The sequence below is a fragment of the Cupressus sempervirens genome, chromosome 7 (genome assembly GCF_028749045.1).
Source record: "Cupressus sempervirens isolate cs-2001-9-10 chromosome 7, ASM2874904v1, whole genome shotgun sequence".
NCBI classification, from domain to species: domain Eukaryota; kingdom Viridiplantae; phylum Streptophyta; class Pinopsida; order Cupressales; family Cupressaceae; genus Cupressus; species Cupressus sempervirens.
Window position 1 is genome coordinate 134,529,649 of NC_143124.1, and position 12,405 is coordinate 134,542,053.

The window sequence follows — 12,405 nt, forward strand, 5'->3', positions numbered from 1 at the left end:
TTCCTTTATACCAAATAAATCAAACAATTCAATAAGTCAGCTATTACACCTTCTCAATTAATTATTATAGGACCTCATTAAGAACACATTATACATAGAAATAACATCAATCTATAACCTTATAACTTGAATAGTTTTTTGTATGTGTAATATGATGATGATCAATCTTAACCACATCATCTCCAACATATATTCTACATGCCTTTAAACTTTCTTCTTAGAATAACAACTCTATTAAGAGATACAATGAGTTTACTAGAACATGCTTCTATAAACTCTATCTTAGAATACTCCTCACCAAAACCAGCATAACTTCTTCCAGACTTAATATCTTTTGTTCCTAAGGTTAGCTTCATATACTGGACACTTACTAGTATCTCCCTTTAACCTCTCTATCAAAAATAATCAATGATCTATCCATAGTAACTTGATCTTTACCATTGTTCTTCTATCAGATACCACAAAAAATTTCTATGTTGACATCAATAAAAAATATAGTCATGAATGTAACATATCATCAAAATAATGATCTAATCATGTTTCTACAATACTCCCCCATAGGAGTATCATCAACATTCATGCTTTCAACAAAATAATCTTAGTTGTATGCGCAAGGTTTTGATTGTCTAATGATAAATGTTCATGGATATGTTTAGTACAATGTCTTGATGTTAAGGTTCAATGCATAACACATAAGCTGAAGACATACAAAAGTTGTAAAGGTAATTTACAAAGAGTATTATAGAGATCAATCACCTAAGATGTATTTTTTGATATTTTCATTATATCCTTTTATAGTGATATAATCTTGTGATACATAGTCAACCAATAATATGGGACAATCTCATGGTGATGTTAGCAAGTGTGTAGGTCCTGAAGTTGCATGTGTAAAGTTCTGTATATACAAAGAGTTGACAATGGTATTGTAATTGTGAATTAATTAATGATCTTATTATAATTAATTGGGAAATCTTCAAGGCCAAATCAAATAACTATTTTGAAGATATGGTATAAATAAAATATCATTTACCTATTTGCAAAGTGTATCAAGCATTGTATTGAGTATAAAGTGTGAAAAGGAGCACAATGTTTACTAAATGCGAGTAAGTAATAGAAGGGATTATTGGATATGAGGTTTTTTATTTGGTTACAAGATTAGATGGAGGAGATGTCTATTTATAGGAAAGAGGAAGGAACTACAATTCATTTCTACTATTGTACAAGGAATAATATAGAGATCATTTGGACAATGGGTTGATTGATCTTGCCCATTAAGTTTTTTGGGTAGTGGATCTGGTTGTCTTCAAAAATCCTAATAGCATTGGCAGAAATCCTAAAAGGGATTAATATTTATTAAATTTTTTTATTGACTCCTAATAGGGTCCATCCTCTAACAAGGAGTATTAATATTAGTACATCATCTTGTGGGTACCATCCCCACTGGGCTTTCCCTAGTTAACATATTTGGCATTAATGTGCATGAGTATCTTGTTTTTTTAATTTTTTTTATTACTCATATGACTAATTTTTAATAAGGTTTTTAATTGTGGTATTAGTTGGGTAACTAATTCACACCCCCTCCCTCTATCATATTGGTGGACTAAATTTTCTAAAAACTTTATTACTATAGTAGTGAATATTTTTGGGTATCATTTCTGCTCTAGTTTTACCTTCACGTTGGAGGGTTAATGGGTAACAAATACTATGCTATGTATTTATTTCCATGCATGTGATACATTAGATTTACATGTTATAATAATGATCATTAAAAGTTTTACATGCACAAGTTTATTGATAGATGTAAATGAATTGGTGAAAATTCTAAAGGGTTTAAGATTATTATTCACCCCCCTACCCACTCCCAGTATCTTATATATCCTTTGTAGCTCCATCAATTAACAATTAGCTCAACTATGCTTTCATTCTTCTTTTCACTAGCTACATAATACACACTACTCTCTTTGTAAGATTTAGTTATACTTGGAAATAGACCAATAACACAAGATCTATAGTTGATATCACTGAAAAAATAATATTTGATCACCATTTTAATAAAACCATCACTTTACTTTGTCACCATAACATCATTGAAAATATTATCTATTATACACATATTCTTTAGTCACAACTTTATAATTTCATTTATCAACAATTGGCTTATCCCTTACCCTATCTGTAACTTATCTTCTCTTCAACATATCTTATTCCTTTTTATAAGCATCCTCAATTATACTAATCCTCAAGATAAATATTTTATTTTGAATATATTTCTTAGAGCATTAGCATATGCAGCCACCTTTTCCTTTGATGATTTCAAATCCTAGGATCTCATTTTCATCTTGTAGAACTCCTTAATATTTTCCAACCTCTTAAATAAATCAATTTGGTAATCATCCAATATGAACTTGGCCTTGAAAATAGAAATCATAATCATCTATCTTGTTATCTTAGATTGACCAGAACCTTCCCTACCATTGTGTAATTCTTTCTACCATAACAAAACATGATTCTTGAACTTAATTTGTTGTATTCTAATCCCATGTCTATCTTTAACATCTTCAAGCTCAAAGTAATCCTCTAGCTCATTAATATGATCTATGAGTTCCTTTACATGTAAAGAATCAAGAAAGAATGTAACATCAAGTATACTACTCTTATCCACTTGTGTCAAATCACTCATCAATGGCTCCTCCTCAAGAAGAATGTATCAACTTATATTCTATGAATATATCTAGATACATCCTTTAATTTTTCTCCTAGATTTAGCCAAATTATTTGGATCTAATTTCTTATCTCATTTCTGAAAACTTCCATCATTTTCTCTTCTCTTCTAGGATTGGTTCTTATAAGTGAAATATTTACCACGATGCCTATCTTCAATGTCTCATATTTTGTGATCATATTATTAGTGTCGATTATCTTAATTTTATATGAAAATCTACAAACAAAAATAATTTGACTAAAGCAATTAGGTGTATATGGAAACCAAGAAACTATAGACTTTTCCAAATAAACAGTCCTCTTTGTGTAACCTGCTCAATCATGGGTCAGATAAGTTCTTCTTCCATGATCATGACCATGTGCATACAAGTATGATATAAAATATTTCAACAAATAGTTTATATTGGCACACAAATATGGATGACCAATATAGTATTATATGCATTTCTACTCTCCAAAATGAATGTGGGAGCTATACAACTCAAACACTGTGGTTTATATATAACAAGCCTTAATCAAGATACAACATGTGTTCCTTATAGGGGGTACAAGATATGGTCTATCAAACATTACAATAATTGCAACACAAAAATCATTATTTTATCTTATATGAACTCATAAGATTTTTAGGTATACTTTATGGTTGTATTATATGGGTTTAGTTAAGCATCAAAAATGGTGATTGTGCTCCATGCATACAATACAATTATTTAGATGTTACATGCTATGAAATTTTTTAGAAACTAGAAATAGATAATCTTATAATTCATTTCAAAGTAGATTTAACTAAAGAACTCTCTTTGGAAAATGATAAAGATCTAAAAAATATGGAAGGGACATTTGAGATTCCTTTGAGATAACATATTGACAAGGAGTGTGAAAATATGACCATCTATACAATCAAATGAGTCCTTGTAACAACTTCTTTTCATTCACATTGCAAATTAAAAGTATTTAAACAAAAGGTGTAAGATCCTCACATAATTATTAGGATTAGAAATTGATGTGCACTCAAATTTTTACTAGGTCTATTACTAGAGTTGTACCTTTAAAATCCTCCATCTCCCTTTTTCCTCTGAATAGAAACCCACTATGGACAAGATGTTGAAACCTCCCAATTGAAAAATATGCTTTGTCTTAATATTTTGCTGATCTCTTTCCCAGTTTAAGAACAAATATACTTTTGGTTTTAAATAGTTTAAAGTAGTTTCATAGCTACAATTGTGTATGTGAATTTGGAACACTACCATGCTATTCCATTGTGAGGACCCAAAGGTAGAGAGTATGAGAAAGTAGTGCCCATAGATATGAAGGAGTTGGAAGAATCATTTCAGGTACCTTGGAGAAAATTGATTGATAAGGCATTTGATATTGTTAACACCTATATTTCACCAAATTAATTATTGTGTCTAAGAGGGAAGTAGATTAGGTTTGTTTATTAGTCCCAACCTTATAGGCAAGAGACTATAGTTTTCACTAAGTTTATGGTAATAAGAAAATATAAAAACATTAATGAATGTTTAATGTTTGTCATTATATATATATATATGCTATATTTTGATTGGTTGTTGCATTTATAGCTAGTGGTTTTGAATATTTAAAAATGAAAATAATTAATATTCTTTCATTCTTGTTTGGTCATTTATCATAAATAAAATGGCTTCAAACCTCTTTAATTTGATGTCTTTGACACTGCATCATGCCACTACAAAATTGGTTATTCCTCAAAATCTACCATTCATATTTAACACAATAAATTATGTTAGCTGAAAATTTTACAAATATCATTAACAAACTGACTTCTTCAATCTTTTACATATATATAGCTTATTTGCTATCAATGTTTCTAGTTTTAAGTGGGTGTTTTTCTTCTGTTTAGCTTGGCCTTTTCACTTTATTTTCTATTTTGTTTTGTAGGTAACAATATAATGATTACATAACTTGCTTTCTTTTCTAGGTTACAAGTTTCGGTATATATTGAACAATGCTAACCAATTGTCTAGATTTAGAGTCAACATTTCTACAATCATAATAGGGAATATGCAATTTTAATGATTATGCAATATCAATTCTATTATGGAGATATTTTATGTTGCATTATAAAGATGTTTTTTCTTTATGAATGACTTGTTGTGCATAGACAGTGGGGTCAAGTTACGGCCTAGAGATAAGAATAATAAATGTCATCTTAACATTGCATTGGATTTTATCAAAATATTTGTTTTAAATTTTTATTTTATGTGAGAAACATTTTTTTTGGAAAGGCGGAATTTTATATCTTCATAATTTTTGTAAGACTATCATTAATTGGTGTAAAAATGCTTTGGCCAAGTTGTCAATTGTATGTGTTCTATGCATACATGTTATACATGTTCTCTTTCAACAAGCTAGAGTGCCACTCATATTCATTCTCATATGTACAAGATTGAGAAAATGAATATTTCCTCCTAAATGCTCTAGAAAAATTCATACATGTGCTTTTGGTGAAAATTGGTCAATTTTCTTTTTAATGGACTTGACTATAAGTTTTGAACAATAGGTAGGGCTCATACAAGATGACAGCTCAATTAGAGGTCACTACTACATATCACTAGAAAATGCCTCTTTATTTTAAGTTTTCTAATCTCTGTTATGGACCTTTACTTGTCACTTGAATGATTTTCAAATAAAAAGAAAATGCAATTGAAAATTTTCTCTCTTTTGAATCGTCAACAATTGATGTACACTACTTTTTCAATTAATGATTTGAAACTCATGAAAGCTTAATGTGGCTTTCTTGGCATATATTTGTAGTTCATTTGAGGGCTATGATTGATGTTGTGCCTTTCTTTGTTTGTACTAGATTTATTTACAATACATTAGTCATTCAATCTTCAATTTCACTGCATTTACCATTGAATTTTGAGCATTGTTATTTCATTGTTTATTTTAAAAAGGAAAGGATTAAATAATAATATTTACAATGTTTAGAAAAGTTTAATTTTAATTTATTATATTCAATGCAGGTCAACTCAACAACATTTGATATGATGACCATTGCACTTATCTTTCACAATTCATTGAAATAAGCCATTTGTATCAAAATATCAAAAATCATCGTTGCATTACTATGATATGACTGATATATTTGTTCCTCAAATGAAGATGGTTGTAGATGTGATGGGTAGAGTGTTTGTTCTGTCCATAGCTTTTACAATCTAACTAATAGTTAATTGATAAATTTTGTACTATATATATATATATATATATATATATTCATTTAAGCTAAATATGTAGATGAAAAATAAACTTTCCAATTCCAACTATTTCTTTTAACAAGATTCTCCTCCTCCTCATCTTGATTCATCACTATACTACATGATTAAAATAACTATGTATGACCATGAATATGATGCTGAAGCATATGTTTCATAAGTAATCTATGATTTGTTGAAAAATTTTATGCTTTCTACCATCATATCTAAGTAGTTATTAAATTTTTATCTTTCTCTATCTATGCTTTTTTAACAATCAAAATTTAAAAAATCCTTAACCATTCATATTTTGCATCTTGTTAATAATATCTATTTTAAAAAATTACTACAACAAAAACTTTTTTGATTACCATTCAATTTATTTGTATACTATTCAGTACAAAATTAAAATCTCCTTCTATGTTTTGTCATTTAAGCATGTTCCTATTTTATGTTCCAGTACATTCTTTAATTTTTCTAGCCAAAAGAGAGGGACTCTATCTCTAACAGAGCCCTTGTTTAACATTACTTCCACTTCATCAAGAGGAATTGGCTAAAAACTAATCAATATTTTTCTTTTATATTGCAATAGAAATCATGTCAAGAATGAGTTCAATCTACACATCATTTTTAAGAGTAAAAAATAATGTGCTTAAAAGGTTTACTACAGATAGCACTAGATATTTATTTATTAGAATCTTCACATCTCCCTCTTCCCTAAGTATAAATCACATCTGAAAAAAAAAAAAAAATTCCCACCTTTACTTCATTTCATTATCTTTCCAATATAATTTCCATCTTTACAGATGAATCCCTTCATCATTTAACAATAGTTCAAAATAGTGTTTAAGAATGAAATTTTCATTTGTAGATTTGCAAAAATATCTTTTAGTGGTTGATTGAAGACAACTACAATGATAAATTAGTACCCATAAATCTGCAAGAGATATAAGAAAAATTTTATTTTACTTTGGTAAATTTGATTGACAAGGAGTGTGAGAAAATGTCACAATCCAATTTTGGCAATGCTGATTAAAATGAGTCATTTTGCCACTTGGACCCTTATTAGAATTTGTTATCTTTCAAAAGAAATTTATTAAATAGGATTACCTTAAATAAAATTATATAAAAAGAGTTAGTTCCAATATTTGGGGAGGGAAGTAATCAGGGTTACTTTTTCCCCAAGGAAAGGGATATTAAAAAAGAAATAGTTATGAAGTTGGGGGAATGGGGAAGAGGTTTTCATAAGATGAAATTTGGTGACTTATATAGGAATTAGATTTGATAGCACATTTGGCATTTGTCAAATCTATGGAAAACTAGTTGATTGACATCTCTTTCTCAAAGTTGAAGTTGAAGATGAAGCTATATTGTAGAGGTAGTTGTGTCACATCCACTTTTTCTTGTTGGGTAGAGGTTTTCAAATGAAAGGCACCAGGGAGAATCAATAACCTCCAATCTCCAGAAATATTTGGTTCTAATGTTTTTATTATTACGTACATGTGTCTTTTGATGAATTGAAAATTCTTCTTCCTTTTCAAACCTTATGCATAGACATTGAACATTTCTACTGAATCCTAAAAATCATCTCCTTTAATCTTTCAATGTTATGTATATATTAGTGTGGTTAAGTAACTATATTGATTTAAGGTCCAAGACTGGTGGGTGATTTTTTTAGCTCTAGCAATGATTGAACATTTTTTTTCCCGATCTTTCTGATCTCCAAGTTATTGTGTGTCCATTGATGGATATTAACTCGAATATCATGTCTGAGTGTGATCCAGTTTGGAATGATCTTATTTGTATTCCATTCTTCACCTGTATTTTTTTGGGCACATGGATGGATACTATGTGGAAATTTCTCTTTTCTTTCTCCCCATTGAATTCCAAGTGAGGTTTCCTTAAGGCATGCAACTACTCTCTATTGAAACTAATTTCTCTAGCTTTGGAAATTGATGTGTATATCAAAGAACCATAGGGAATTTTCATAACCAAATTATATTTTTTTCTTGTGTTATTAGAATGTGTTGTTATTAATTCTGGGAAGCACTTTTCATTCTTGGGGATAAACATTGGAATGTATGTACTGAGTTTTAGGTTGAATAATGTCAACAACTTTCTGTCTTGGTTAAAAGCCTATACCTTGAAAGCAGAAAATGATGAAAATCTTGAAACTTAGGATCCACCTTCATAAACTAGCAAGAAAGAGTATTAATCTTGCCTCTATCTACTACCATTAATATTGAAGTTGTCCAATGAATTGGATTACTGTAAATAGTAGAGGAAATTGTTTTGTTGATTCACTACTTGCAAAGACTTTTTATCATAATTAATAGATTGCAACTTCCAAGAAAACTATAGGATGCTAATTAATTAGATAGATTGAAGATGACTTTTATTGAATTAAGTTGTTTCATTAGAGTCATTGTTCTAGTGTATTGCCGAACTATGGGCTTGTTCATTATCCATTAAGGTTGTTCTTATATCTAACATTATTGTTATTATCATCTTGGGAAGTAGTGTTGTGATCTTATATGGTCACATTGTATTTCCTACTTTCTTAGAGATTCTAGTAATTATTAGCATTGTTTTTCTCATATATTATTTCTAGCTTTTGATTAAACTAGTTAAACAACTAATCCTTTTGATCAAGTTTGAGAATGGTTGAACTCACATGCTAAACATAGACTATAGTAGAAAAAATAAGACATAAAATATGTTGGATCTTCAATTTCATTGTTCCTTGATGAAATTTTTAAAATAAACTTAATACAACAGGGTTAGGAGATTGTAACACAAAATTGATACCACAAAATAAACATGGAGAGTACATTAAAGAAATTCTTCCATTGTGGCTTTTTTGGTACTAGTTTTTGAGTTTTTGATTGTTTTATGAATGTTATAACAATTACCTTAACCAGGGAACATCTAAGTAGAAGGTTGACCCTAACAGATAGGAACCAAACTTCTTTGTACTGCATATAACATGTGAGTAAATATGTACTCTGTAGATTTGATAACTATTTTGAAACACTTAGATTCTAATTCTTGTTAAATGTCAATTAACATCCTTAGTACAACCAGCTTTATGTAATACTATAAAGAAGCATAAAGATGCAAGAGCAAGATGTATTGTGCTAAAGAATCAAACAAAGTATCTTCATAATAAAAACTAATGATTCTCAGTACTTAAATTTACACCTTTTATATCTATTTTTTATGAGAGTAATTAAAAATATGATAACATACTTGGAATATTAATTGATGGGAAAAGAGTTCCATTGTTACCTATGGGATTAGTTTAATATATGTATTTATAACATGAGTCATTAGAGATTTGATGATAGTACTTGTATTCTCTTTTGGAAATTGGACAAATTTTATTGCTAGACATGAGATAAGATGATGTGATTCATTGATGCATGTTAATGGACTTTATAGTTGTATGCTTATAAGTTTTTATGGGTATATGTAACTCAATGTTGGTTTAACCATGTTATATTTTTTTCATAAATGTTGGAGATGAGACTATGATACCTAAGTGCTAACTAAGAGAATGTTTTTTTTGTTGTATTGTTGACTGATTAGTGTTCCTGATAGTACTTGTGTAGCACAATTAAATTAATCCTCCAAGTTTTACTTGTTTTGACTATTTTGTTGTCAAGCTGGGTATCTTTCATGTGAAGAAAGATTCCAAGTAAGCTTAACAACTTCATCCTAGGGTAGTAAAGCACTCCTACAATATTATTTCCCTTGTTCTTAGATAGGTTCTAGAGCTTCTATGATAAGGTCAACATAAATGGTTCATCTTGATATTTTGGTAATGAGATTATGGTTTCTTTTGATTTTGAGCATATATGTATATGTATCATTTCTAGTAAAGTTAATGTTAGTTAATCAACTAATGTTGACTAGTCAATATTCAAAAAACTTTGACTCTCATTGAATTTTTTTGCATTTTATCAAGACTATTGATGTGGCATTGGGTTTATAGGGATAGCCATTACATATGGTATTACAGCTATTGGTTCCACACTTTGGCCTTGAGTTCACTATGCTACACACAGAACTATAAGTCAACTAGTTTACTTTACGTTGTATGAGATGATGACATGGGTTGCATGTTGTGTCTCTTAGCTATGATTACTTTTGACATAGAAGGATATGATGTTCCTTATGCATGTCATAATTTTGAGTTAAAATTGCATTCCTCTAAAGATTTTCAAAAATGGAAAGTTTATGGAATGATTGGTAATAATCCTATCTCATATGGTTATGATTATATTTTAATTTAAATTATGTAGTGCTATAATATGCATATTTCAGTACTATACCTAAAGTTTTTGTTTCTTGCAAGTGTGAATTAAGAAGAGTGAAAAAAATTTGTTAACTATAAGATAGTCAAATGATGGTCAACTTTTGTATTAGGTTGTGAGTGTCTACAAAATGAGGACATGGTTTGTGATAGAAATTAAAAATGCCTTTAATTGTGTAAATAGCATGTGGAGCAAGAATTATGTTTATGCCATATTTATTTGGTTCATTGAGTAATCTAATATGATAAATAGAAAGGACATGGATTTAATTGAAAAAAATATTTCATGTTTCATTATGCATTTAGAAATGTGTGGTTGTCATGATAATTTGCACGTGATGCATGTGAAGTTTGGTTATGTTCTTAGTGACCCTTGAATGCAATGTGTCATTAAACATCTACTCCCTCTTGGTGACTAGTAAGAGTCATTATGCTTTAAGTAAAATGGGTTTTCACTTCATTTTGTTCAGTTTCATTGAACTTAGATGTGATGAAGAACTAGCATGAAAATTTATATTCTTTGTGACCACTGAGCCACCAATTTTGTGACCTATTTACTATGACTTTTGTTCACTTTTATTTTGGTTTCGTATCTCCTTTTTTCACTTTGACTTGAGAATTATGAATCTTGTTTCAAGATTTCTTTGATCTTGAGGTGGCTAGGGTGTGTGTGTGTATTTTGATGATGCTAGTCATGTTATTTGAAAGTGATGGCATCCATGATGTTACTTGTAAAACAATGATAGGGTGTAGACAGGAGTAGATTGTGAGGAACATGCCATTCTTCCTTTTGCATTTATTTTACTTTATTTTTTGTTTTACTTTGAAAATCCTACCTTTTGGTGTGGGTGTTGAATATGGAAAAATAGGGAAGGGTAGAAGTGTTGCTTTAATTTTCCACCCTGCCTACTAGTGTAATATTGGCACTACAAAAAAGCTTTGGCCAAAGCTATGTGCATATGTTATTTTATATTCTTTCCCATGTTTCATCTCCCTACCACATCCATGATTATGGCTACTTGGACATATGTAGGAAGTAGTATGTTTCATGGCTACTCTAGATACCTCCTTCCTTTTTGCACTATTGGGCATTGTTAGGTTGGGAATTCTATGTGTTAGGTAGGATCCCATACAAAGTACCTAGGGTATTGTGAGGGCATTTCCAGATTGGGAATTCTACATGTTAGGTAGGATCCAAAGGAAGTGAATTTTATATTATTTTTTCCTTGTAGGGTTAGGCATTCTATGTGTTAGGAAGAATCCCATGGAAGCATAAGGCTTCATGGTTGGGCAGGAAAGTGCCTCAAACCATATTTTATGTGATGATTTAATGGTATGAAGGCCCTACATCACAATGTGTGCTTATATGTTGGTTAAGCATACTATGGTGATGAGATGGGCTTGAGGGCCTAAGGTCACTAAATTGATAAAAATTGGATTTACTGATCCTTGCAAGTGATTAGTGAGCATACCTAGATGATTTACTTAATGGTGCTGATCATATGGTATATGACATTGCACTTGTATGATGTGCTTATTGCTCCATGTCCAACATGTAGGTTGGCAATTTCTATGATGGCCATTAAGGAATGATGGTTTAAATTATGCTTTGTGTATTTATTAAATCATGTGTTTTGATTGATGGATGACATGTAGGTCAAAATCCTTGGATAATGTCATGTGTTACATTATTAAATGGATAATTATTTTTTAATCCTTGATTATGATAATGAAATAGATGTTTACTATTCAAACTATGGTTTTTCTTGATTAGTTTCATGTTTCTTGCAATTGATAATGTGGAAATTGCTTAGCAAGACATGGTTCTCACATATGTTATAATAAAGTTGTACATGTAGGTGAAATTCTTCTAATATTTTCATTTATAGCATAGTCATCTAATGACATGTTGTGTTTAATAATTTGGTCAATAATTAGTTATGAAATGTTATTTTTATCATACCTATACTTTTTGGCATGTAAATTGGAAAGTAGAACAAAGTTTCCAAATTAATTGGAAGATATTATATCTACTTGTAGACTCAACTATTTATAGATAACTTTTGACTAACTTGATTTGACTTTTTGGCCTATGTGGAAAGTATATGCAGATATGGTCTTCCTATGAGAATGCAA